Below are 12,314 nucleotides of genomic sequence, written 5' to 3'. Positions count from 1 at the left end.
GAGGTGGTTTGGTTAAAGAGGTTCTTACAAAGCTTGAACATTACTAGGCATCTTAGTGAAGCTATTGTACTTTATTGTGACAACACAACTGCCATAGCTTATACAAAATATCCTTAATATCATGAAAAAACCAAACACATTGATACTCGCTATCACTACATTCGTGACATCATTGCACAAAGTCTTGTTGTGTTGAAGTACATTTCCACAACTGATATGTTAGCAGACTCATTCAGTAAACCTATTGCTCGAAATGTTTTCCAAAAGCATATTAAAGGTTTAGGATTTTTACGCATTTGACATTCATGTACTATTGTATCTGAACAATTAATAAATTAAGTTTATTTTGAATCATTTGATTAAATGTTGTTAATTAATTAGGGCACATATCTAAGGAAATTATTGTCACCTGACTTTATAGATTATTCTTCTCACACTGGATAATCACCCCAACACTTCGATAGTGTGTGGGATGAGACTTAAATGATCACAAGGTACCAAGCGTTTTGTGATGTCACGACCCGGAACTCCCATCGAGCCCGTGACAACAGCCGCGATGTCCCGATAGGCACTCATTACTCCGAATGCCGATCGAAACCCTGCAAGGCTTAGCATCAGCTTCTGCATCTCCCCAGTGAGCGACAGTTATTAAATCTCACATTTCAAAAAAAATCATAAGTCATTTCCAAATCAAAACAATAAAATATTACTTTCTGGCTCACAGGGGCATTTTCGTCATTTTTCTTTGAAAATACCAAAACTCGCCAAAAATATGGTGTAAAAGCTAAATATATTCATACATACTTTAAATTAAATAACTGAAGAATAAAATTATTTTTACAGTGACACGTGGGCCCTCAACTGACTAAGAAGATGTAGGGCTACGAACCCTTACTTTCTAAGATGCAACTCCGAGATTAATTCTCGTCTTAATCAACTATCAACAAATTATCCTGAGCCTAAAAAATGTATAGGAAGAAGGGGTGAGATTATAAAATCCCAGTGAGTAGACAGACATTATCAAAATAATCTAAAGCCGAGTAATAGGAGACAATTAAAATAATTCATCCCAACCCATATAAATAATTGGATTTCATTCAATTACTCGACATGGCTTATGCACTTTTCAAAAACTTGGCCCTTGCCAAAAATTCATTCTCGGGGATACCCCGCGAAGGCATCTTACCGAGATCGCCAAGGCTGTTTATTGTCACACACACAAACACATTTCACCTCTGACAACACAGCCGTTCCTTGGCGTTGGCTGAGTCCTAATTTCATGTGGTGGCCAACGTGAAGTGTACTCAAATCCTATCTCGGGAGTTATCTTACGCGCCTCTCCAATCGAGGTAAGCTCAATAATTGGGAACCGTGCCCCTCTAATTAGGCTGGCCCACGGAACCCCAGTCACTGCAGTGCCCACTTTATAATCCACCAACCAATAAAATCACAATAATATGACATGGCTCACTTAACACATTCAAGGCAAATCAAAGCAGTTCACATATTCTTTAAATCATAAAAATAACCAGTCATACCCACATTTATCATAAGTCATTTAATGTAAAATCATGGATAAACAACACAATCATAGTATAGGTCTCCAATTACTCTATTTTTGAAATCATTATTAAATTTTTAAAAATTTTATAAAATTATTTTATAAAATCTCATTTTCCCATAAAACACAATAATTTTTCAATTAAACCATTTTTCCATAAAATCACTCAATTAAATAAATCTACTCTAGATAATTAAGACGATAGTAAGTTTACTCACTATAATAGAAGTAGATATACTCCTATTCTCGGTCTTCGGGTGTAGTCTTTTACCCGTATCAGATAGCTCACCACCTATCCACAATACATGACACAAAAAATTCAATAATTTGTGTCAAATCAATATATATTATTTTAGGCTCTTATCCATGCGTATGCACTAGATAGGGTGTGAAATGTTTGGACAATCGCTTAATCACAGTGTCCGACCTAACTTGCCTATACACGGTGTAAATTTCTAAAATCTTCAATTCAACTCCAATTCCATCCATTTCAATTTCAATTATCCAATTATATCCACAATACCTCAATGACTGTGAATGTGGTCCAATTTATCAGTTCGGATCACAAATTACGCTTTTACCCCTAGTGGGTAAAAATTTCAATTTTTTTGCACCAAAAATTCCCATTTAATTTCCAACCTCATAATTCATCATTTTTCCATCTAATTCTCTTAAAATAAAGTCAACCTCATCCTCACACACCATTGGCTAGATTCGGGCTAGAGAAATTCATGGAGAAAATGAATTTTTTTCTTATTGTTTTACTCATAAACATGTTAATCTAACACTAAACACTAATATAGTTCAAAATCAAATTAATCTAACAACTTTCTCTCTCTAAACCCATATCATCAGATTTGAATCTATCATCAAAACACATAATTTAACCATAGAAAATACGGAGAAATGCATGGAAATGATAAATCTTAAGCTAAGCTTGAAAAATCATACCTTTAAACACTTGATTCCTTGAAAAATCACACTTCTTCTTTGAATTTTTTCACTCTAGGGTTTGTTCTTATTTCTCTCTCTCTCCTGCTGGTTTTGGCTGACCCTCCAAATGAAGAATTCTGGAATTTTCAAGCCTTTTAATAGGCTTAATAAAATATTATTATTTTATTTACATTTTGAATATTTTATTATTTTATTTTTTTCTAGCCATCTTTTTGACTTTCTTTTTCTACCACTCAATCCTCTTCACTTATCTATATCTTCCATGAAATTTCTAGACTTTTCCAAAGTTTTGGTGGAGCAAATTTTTAAAAATTACACTTTTGCCCCTGTAAAGTGAAAAATTACATTTTTGCCCCAAAAACTGAAAAATTGCCCATAGACATATTTTTCATCCCTTATACTCATACCATTCTCCAATTTGTCAAATGTGATCTAAATTCTCTCAAAATCTCAAAATTTATCCGTGGGTGGAAAAATTACGATTTTGCCCCTAAATAGTAAAAATTCTGGTTTGACTTCGAATTGATCCTCGAACTCCGAATTACCATTTTGAGTCATTCCTGAACTGTGAAACTCTTAATTTCACCTTAAGATTCCTATTTGAACTAGTTCGAGGCTTAATCGACTCAATGGTACCATTAGGAGCAATATCGTCTTTTAACGATTTCTCGAACTTCTTAAATATACAAACATTCTATCGAGCATATGAATGATATTATAATTATTTTATAAAGTAGGGTTTGACATGTGATCTCCTTGTCACATGAGTTATGAGCAAGGATCTCAATAATGTCACATTGACTTAGAGTCAGATTGAAGCTCGTAAAAGTCAAACATGGAGATTATTCATATTCCATGGAGCCAGTGATAGTCGAATTTGAATCTTAGGGGATTCAAGTCAATCCTTTTGTAGGGATTAGATCGAGATCTGTATGGTGGTTTTGACATGACAAACCTTAAATAAAAGATCCACCATAGCATACATTTCATACTGTATGTGTTATTAGTTGACTGATGGAAATGAGTGATTGAATAGATCCCTGCTTCATCACTGTGTGAGCCCTAAGGACTTATGTAGTCTAAATTTTATACCCTTTGAACTTAGATCTATGATATGAAGTTGAGATTCGGTGTTGCTACTTTAGCATGATTTCCAAGGGTAAAAAATGATATGATCTAGCGGGGCATGACTAAGAAAGCAGTCAGATCTCAATGGATTGGCATGAGTATCCAAGGAAAAGTCATTTTACATCTCACAAACATGGTCTACAACTCATTGCCCAGGCAGTTATAAAAAACATTAGTTGTTAGATATAACCATGAGTTTAGACACATAAAGAGATTCTGTATAGCTCTTACATGTAGGAGGGATCGGAGATGCAAAATCTTATGTGATTAAAATGACTTGGGGTATGACGAGAACTCGAGCAGTGTTATGTTAGTAAGATGGTAACTTAATATCTCATTGTTCACCGGTACCTTTATTTTCTCGTTGGTCGCACGTTCCATTTTCCTTGTATGACGATAAATGGAGAATGAGTTAAATTGAGAATGGAATAAGTTGATGCACATGTGTACGAGTGGGAGATGTTGCATTTAAATGTGGTGCGTCCACATGGCATGTAACTTTATTAATTATTTGTGAATAATGAACTAATATTCAATTAATTAATATTAGATATTGTTCTGATATATTTTAATTGAATAATTAATAATAAATATTTGAGATAGGATAAATTTAAATTTAATTTGTTTAAATTTAAATTATCTATCTATTGTATTTAAATTTAATTTGTTTAAATTTAAATAAGGATTATTTATTTTTTAAATTTAATTTATTTAAATTTAAAATATCCTATCTCTATATCCCTAATATGTCTATAAATAGTAAATAGACATACTAGTTTCAATACATAGTAAAAAGAGTGAACGTGAGTTCTTCTGTAAGTCAGAAAAATCAAAAAGCTCTTTTCTCCCTTTTTCTTTCTCTTCATTCTTGAGGCACCATCAAAAGCTACAGGATTTTGAAACGTATAATTCCTTGCGGAAGACTCTAATAGCCACTCTATAACAACGAGAGTGAAGAAATTGTTGTGTGCACGAAAGAGGATTTGTAAGGTAAGTTTCTTTTATAAAAAAGGGAGTGATATATTTTGTTGAAAAAGTAAGCCCACATCCCTACATCATCAAATGCTGTTAGAAATTCATTGCCCCCTTGTGATCTAATTGTGCTGCTGCTTCCATTAATTGTCACCTCTTTGACCTTTTCACTTGCATGCTTTCATTTGCTACTTATACGGAAACAGGATCAAGTAATTATTACAGTGGGAAAAACTTGATGGTGAATGCTTGAGCTTAGATTCTTTCAAAACTAGCCATCAAAAAGAAAATTGAAACTAAAGATTATGAGAAGAGAGAAAGAACCCATTTTTTGTCTTAGATTTGACGGAGAACAAGAGGCTTTGCGCAAGGTGAGCGGCTAGGGTGATGAGAAGAAGAAGAAGAAGCAAAGAAAAAGAATGGCTCGGGCTAGGACTAAAACAGGGAAGTAAAATGATTCTAACTTTCCCAAGCAATGGGATAGTTACATTCCTTCGGTTTTCAATGAAAATCATATTCCCACTGAATCATCCATAGTATCAGAAGGAACGTAATAGAATAATTATTATATTATTTATTTTATAAAATGAAATTATTATAATTATGACATTATTTCAATATTTGATAAAAATAATTTTAAAATAATTAAGAGGTGAGAAAAGGATAAAAGTATTTTTTATTATAATTTAATAAAATCATTGGGTTTTTAAAACTCATTATCTTTTGATAATAATATGTTATTATTAATTTATAATTTAATATGATTTTTTATTTTAATTTTTTTAATTTTTTTCTTTTCTTTCCTCTTCTCTAATTCACCATTGATTACCAAAGATGTCATCGGCGCAATGGACCACTGACCTAACACTTCTTGCGACCAAATTTGGTCGTTGGAGCTTCAATCTATGGAGGAAGGCGATGACGGCTATGGAGGAAGAGATAAAAAGACGATTTTGACTGCACCGGTCGACGAAAGACGATGGCAACAGCAGAGCAGGACAATGATAATGACGGAGGTTTGGAGATAGAAAGAGTGAGATGGATATCAAAGAGAGAGAAATTAAGAGGAAAATAAAAGAGTTTTATATATATGTTAGGTTAGGTTCTGTTATATATAAGATAGTAATTTCATAAAATAATTAAGGGAGTTTTTGTTTAATTTTTTTGACATATTTTCATTTATGTCAAAATGATGCGTTCCTCTCAATTCAAAAATGAACTTGATAATAAGAATAACGTTGCACATGAGAAGAGGAAAATGAAATACAAAATTGAACCAAATATAAGAATGAGTGTTCACGTAAGATAATTTTCTTTTTGGAAAAAGCTTTGCATTTAACATTGGTAGATGTCTTCTTTGGACCCTAATCATTTAATCTTCTTCACCCCACCCACCCTTCCCTGCTACCCTGCCCCCGATACGAACAATTAACCTTTTCAGCTTTTTCCTCCTCTCATTTTATTGCTATTGAAGAAGCTGACTTGTTCAGATAAAGTTCCACCAGGGGAGTGTACTGTGTTGTAAGGATTTGTTAAATAGGGTCTGAACGGAGAAGCTAGTAAGTATTTCTATTTGATGAGAAACTGCAGCTTCCATTGCTTGCCTTTATTGCACAAAACCGTGGGGTTTTATCCAGGACGGATCTATAGTAAGACAAGTAGTGTTACATGATATCACTTATTTATTGAAGTATTAATAATTTTTATTTATTATATTATTTATATTAAAGTTTTATGTAGTTAATGATGTTAATGAATTTATTAATTTTTTTATGATTTTGTAGGAAGTGGAGTCAAAGACTCAAACTCAAAGATTTATCCAAAAATAATTTATATACTAATATTTAAATAATATATAGAAAAACAAAAAAATTCGTTCTATAAGTTACATAGTAATAATTTTTTAATTATTATTATTATTTTAATTATAACATTACTCAAAAAAATTTATAGATCTGCATGAATTGTATACCATGTATTGCTTCCCCAGCAAAGTGTCTTTCAAGTTATCAAAAGGCATGACCTAATTTTGACATATTCTAAACTAAGCAATGTTAAGGAAACCTAGACTGTAACGTACCTAACAAGTTCTAATTTTCAGTTTGATGCCCAATAAATTCTAATGGAAGAATTAATATGCAATGATTAAAAGCTAAGATTTGGGAAACTTATTGTTATATTCTTCTATGATAATTAATATTTGGGCTTCCAGTCTTATTGTTATATTCTTACACTGAAGTTGGAAAATATTTGCGCTTCCGGTCTATTGTTATAGTCTTACACTGAAGTTGAAAAATATTTGGGATTCCAGTCTTATTACTACTAGAAATGTATCCGTATGTTGCATACGAATATAATAATATATATTATAATAATTGTGTTTATCAAAATTTTCATTTTATTAAATTTCTGTAAGTGAAGACAAAAGTAAGTTTATGTATTAAAAATTACATATACAAAATGTTATATAGTCAATAGTAGAAAGTTTTGGAATATTATAACCTAAGATCATAATACAATGCATAGATATATAGATATCAGCACAAAACATAAAGTAATATTACAACAATTTATAATTTTACACCATTATCGTTAGGTTAGGTACAAAAGATAGTGCCTGTAAGTAGAAATTAAGATAAGATTTCTATGAAGTTTCACAAAAGATGTCATTGTTGCTGTTACAAAATATATGTAGTTGGGTAAAATAGTATTTTGATATTCAGCCAGTATTCGAAGCATATACAAAAAAAATATAATTATAGTGTGTAATATTACATGCGACCTCGAACAAAAGAATGAGGCATCTTCATACGTAGCTGGCAATTAGATGTTAAGATTTCATATTAGCTATAGACAAACAAAAAGTTTTAGTAATGCTACGTTTCCATCAAGGTTTTGGTTTGATGTGTGCCCTGTTTGCAAACAATGTTAGAACAATTAAGGAATATCATATATTGTTTGAAATTTTGATCTCAACAAGTTATGAACCGAAGCAAAAAAATGTTAAAATTCTATGAGTAATACACAGCTTACATCAAACATTGATAAAGTATATGTACGAACAATAAAAAGAGACAAATTTTATCAATATAGAATATTATCATCCATAAAAAAGACCTTTTATTTTTTTGCAACTTTCAAAATGTGCAAAACAATTTAATTTATTTAAAACTTCAGTGTTAGTGACACAGTGAAAGCATACATGAATCAAGTAATCCCATACAAAGAATGCAGTATTCAATATGATGATTTTGATGTACCAAAAAATTTATTAAAAATTAATCACAATTAGAGTGATGAAAAAGGCTAACATGATAAGCTGAGAAATTACCTAAAATAAAGCAAAGTAAGTGCTTGCTGTTGGGCAACTAACGAAGATCAACAGGGAACAAATGAAGAACAAAAACAGCACAAAATGGCAAACAAAAGATCAGAAAATAAAAGAAATAAAAGTAAAGAAATTAATTTTTTTGAAAAGAAAAATAAAGAAACTTATAAACAATTAAAGAAATCTCTAGAAAGAAAAAGAAAGTCTAAGTAAAAGCGATTAGATCAAATGCAGTTCTGAATGGAAGAAGAGAAGTTCATCCAAATTAGACGTGTTGCACACTCAAACAATTAATTGTAACATCCATGCTTGTAAAAGCCAAACGTTCAGCTTCCTTTTTTTAAGCTCATAACTTTCTAACGGCATAGCAATGAAGGTACATATGGAGGCACTGCATAAGGTGTTGAAATTTTCAAAGTTAGAAAAGTAAAAAGCTAACACTTTTTTATATTTGTATAACTTTCCAGATGTCAGCTTAAGAGAATAAAAACGTGGCTCAATGTAAAACCAGATTTGGGTCTTCAAATTATATATGTTATAGATATTGTTACACTGAAGTTGAAAAATATTTGGGCTTCCAGTCTTATTGTTATATTCTTACACTGAAGTTGAAAAGTAAAGAATTATATGTCTTCTACAATCTACATGTTATCTAACTTTAATCATTCCATAATGTAATTTTACTTGTAAGATTATTTTTGTGATATTGAGAAGATGATATATAATATATTAACAGCCAAAATATAATATCTACAATTTCTAAAAAAAAATTATTATGTTATTGTCGTTTATAGAGGAAAATTTTAAAAATAAGGGAAAAAGATATCCCAACTCCGACCTGCCGGATTCGAACCAGCGACCTAAGGATGGCCATGAGAGAAGCCCACTACAGTCCTCCGCTCTACCAACTGAGCTAAGGTCGGATTGTTATTAACAGCCAAAGTAATTAACTCTAATGAAAAACTCGTGAATAGAATGAGTGGATTGCTAATATGAAGCTTCTTGATTTTTCCTTTTTACAATTTTTTTATTTGCTTTCAAATTTTGTTATGTTATAAAGTAAAAATAAATAAAAAACAAATTTATATTTGTTTGTTACTATATGATTATTTAATATTTTTTTATATATGTGTTCAATTCTTTTTACATATTGCTTTAACAATAATCAAATCCTGCTATTTTTGTACTTGTATCTCATGCATCATTGACAAAAAAGGAAATTATTCTTGCAGCCCAATCTTCTCATGTTCTTGGAAAAAATGATTCTATTTGACTCTTAAAATTTTCTATCAAATGTTAGACAATTACTTTTGATAAAATAGGATTATTTTTTACTTGAGGCCTTAGCTTGTACAACTTAGTTTATGAAAATGATTGAATATAAAGTAGAGTATCTTAATTTTTACTTACATTACATATAGGTTTTATAAAGATGAAAGGTAATTTTATTTTATCTTATAAATCTCAATTTTATATTATCTCACAATATTATTGTTGTCTTTGTAAGCATTAGTTATATATACACTATAAGTCTATTTGGTTTAATTTTTTTCAGTTTAAAAACTATTATGAAGTTATTACAAAAAATAATAATTTTTAAAATTAAGCTAAATCTGATTGGTAAATTTACTTTTATAAGTTATTTTTTATAGATAAGTTGTTTGACAAAATAATTTAAATAAGCTCTAATTTTAGTTAAAATTACCATAAACGATATTTAATAAATAATTTTCTATTAATCACAAATTTCTTTGTTCACAATGAAAAAAAGTTAACTTTATTTGTTATTTATTTAAAATAAATCTTTACAATTAACGATTGCTTAACTATCGTTAGTTAAACCATCACTTATAATTTCTTATCATGTAGTGCTGACGTGACATGTTAACATTTCATGGCGGATGATAATGTAGTACAATGACAAGACCACGTGACATTTTTACCTTCCATGTCAACACCACGTGAATATAAAATGATAAGTGACGTTTTGACAAATGTTAATTAGTTAACCGTTAGTTATCAAGAACTATTTGGCTCAAAATAAAAGTATATGAACTTGATTAAACATAATAAAATAATAAAAGATTATTTGAATTTTTTTAATAGTCAAGGACTTTTTAAATAATTATGCAATACATAATAATTGTATAATTAAAAATATTTAAAAAGTATACCTTTTAAATTGTTGTAGCACAAAACAAGAATAGAGGAAAAATTGATTTATTTTTTTTTAAAGAAGAAACCCTTTCATATTCTTATTGATAGTGGTAAGCATAAGCCCATTACATCTTAAAATAACAAAGCTTCAATATTATGTGGAGGATCAACAAACATGACTAATCTTTCAGCATTATCATGAAACTCATGTTTGCCATATAATTTGCAATTCTATTCCTTTCTTTAAAAACATGTCAAGCCACCACTTCCCATTGTTGATGGAAAGACTCTTAATTGCTTAGATCAAATCCAAATTGTGACAAGGATGAGGAAAGACCATGTTAATGACCTGAATTACTATTTTATTATCAATTTGCAAGTCAACTTTCCTATAGCCCAACTCCCAAGCCAATGTGAGCCCTTTGAAAACGCCCTAGAGTTCAGCTCTAAACGTTGAACATTTCTCTAGTTGAAAAGAAGCCACCCAACTAGTTCCCTTGTGCATTCCTTGTTGGTATATGCCTTAAAGTCAATTGGATTGATTAAGGGATATATTGTCATTTAATGCATAATTAATCACATAACAATATGTGATAAAGATTTTTCGTCATGTTAGTGTAATAATAAGGAGTTATTAAGTATTAATATGAAGCCCATGAAACATAAAGGCCTTGCAAGAGAATTGTAAAGTTATTACAATTATGAGATCACTATACATTAAAGCAATATTCTTCAAATAGTTCTTGGTCATTGTATTGTCTAGATAGGGTATTGACAATGTTCAAAGACTAATACATATTAAGCCTCCTTACTTAGGAAGTAAGCAATCGATCTCATAGATTGAAGTATATGAGATACTTGAGGATAACATGTGGGTGCTTATTAAAGAACAAGTTTGCTGAACATGACCTACTATGAGCACCCATTTGGTATTTTACTCAAGTGTCTATGGAATATGTTCTCAGGTGATAGTCATTCAACTAGTTCTCGAATTTGAGACATCGGTCATCTTGTATGGGGAATGATATACTTTGATTTCACCTTACGGGTCTGGAGGCAACTAGATACCTAAATAAGGTATTTTTGGGTATGCCATGAAGCATACGAAGTTGAATGAGTGGTCAAGAGAGGATTCATCACTCTAAGTGATATGAGGGGATGTATCTCACTGCTTCTCAATTCTTGATTAACCTGTATAAAGTCTTTGGTCAAAACATGACAAATTTGAAGAAAGTTAGTTTTCTAAATTCATAAGGTTAGTTATGAATTATGACAACTAATATGGAATGTCATAAGTAGACACTAAGCCATATTTTATGACATATCGGGATATTTGATGAAAGAATCGTATTACACTGAGAGACTTATCATTGAAAGGCTTTGTCAAATTCTTTAATTGACTCTCTAACATTTGGGTGGTTATAATGTATTACTAGATGCCGCTCATGATCTATAAATATAAATCAATTATCAAATCGATATTTGATTAGAATTTATATTTATTGCCAACATGTTAAAAGCCTAATAAGTCACACACATTAAGTGACATGATTGAAATTAAATAAGGATAATCAATTAAGTTGTACTTAATTGGAATAGACCAAAATAAAATGAAAATTAATTAAGTTCATAAAGACTTAATTAAATTGAAATACAACTGTTGTATCTACGATTACAACTTAATTTGGCTATATAAATATGTTATGTTAGCCAACTAAAACTCTAAGCCTTTAGCCACTTTTTAGCCGTTTCATAAAAATAAGAAAAAAAATAATTTTCTTTGTTTAACAAAAATAAGATTTAGGAAGAACTTTTAGTCTTTTTGTTTTTAGAAACAAAATTTGTTAGCACAAGTAAAATCTTACCTTTGAGAATGTCTTATTCAGCCGCCGTGTGAATTACTATTAGAGGTCAAACACTTGGGTGACTGAAGATTTGACAAATCCTAAAGGTGAAGAAGCAAAGATTTCGACTACAGGATTTCAGACTGATTTGTTCTCTTTTCAGGTTACTTGCTTCATCACAAGCATTTTTTGGATTTAATTGGCTCTTGATTATGATATCTAGAGTAAGGTATGTAACTCTTAAACTTATGAATGTTCATAATTAATTTAAAAATTACATGAAAAACACAAACATTGGTCCTGTAGGATTTGACTGTTTCTCTGATTAAATGCTAGTTTATTTTTCCGTTACGTTATATTTTAATCTTTT

General features: G+C 30.4%; 1 non-coding gene across 1 annotated transcript; it reads right to left on the bottom strand.

Moving 5' to 3' along the window:
- Positions 1–8,775: 8,775 nt before the first annotated feature.
- On the bottom strand, positions 8,776–8,866 carry TRNAY-GUA (transfer RNA tyrosine (anticodon GUA)). Its single transcript is given in 2 exon segments — positions 8,776–8,811; positions 8,830–8,866. It is a non-coding gene; the product is annotated as a tRNA-Tyr (tRNA).
- Between the last annotated feature and the right edge of the window lie 3,448 nt (positions 8,867–12,314).

Source organism: Theobroma cacao, chromosome 10, assembly GCF_053813885.1.
Source record: "Theobroma cacao isolate CCN51 chromosome 10, ASM5381388v1, whole genome shotgun sequence".
Taxonomy (NCBI): domain Eukaryota; kingdom Viridiplantae; phylum Streptophyta; class Magnoliopsida; order Malvales; family Malvaceae; genus Theobroma; species Theobroma cacao.
This window is presented reverse-complemented; position numbering and strand designations above follow the sequence as displayed.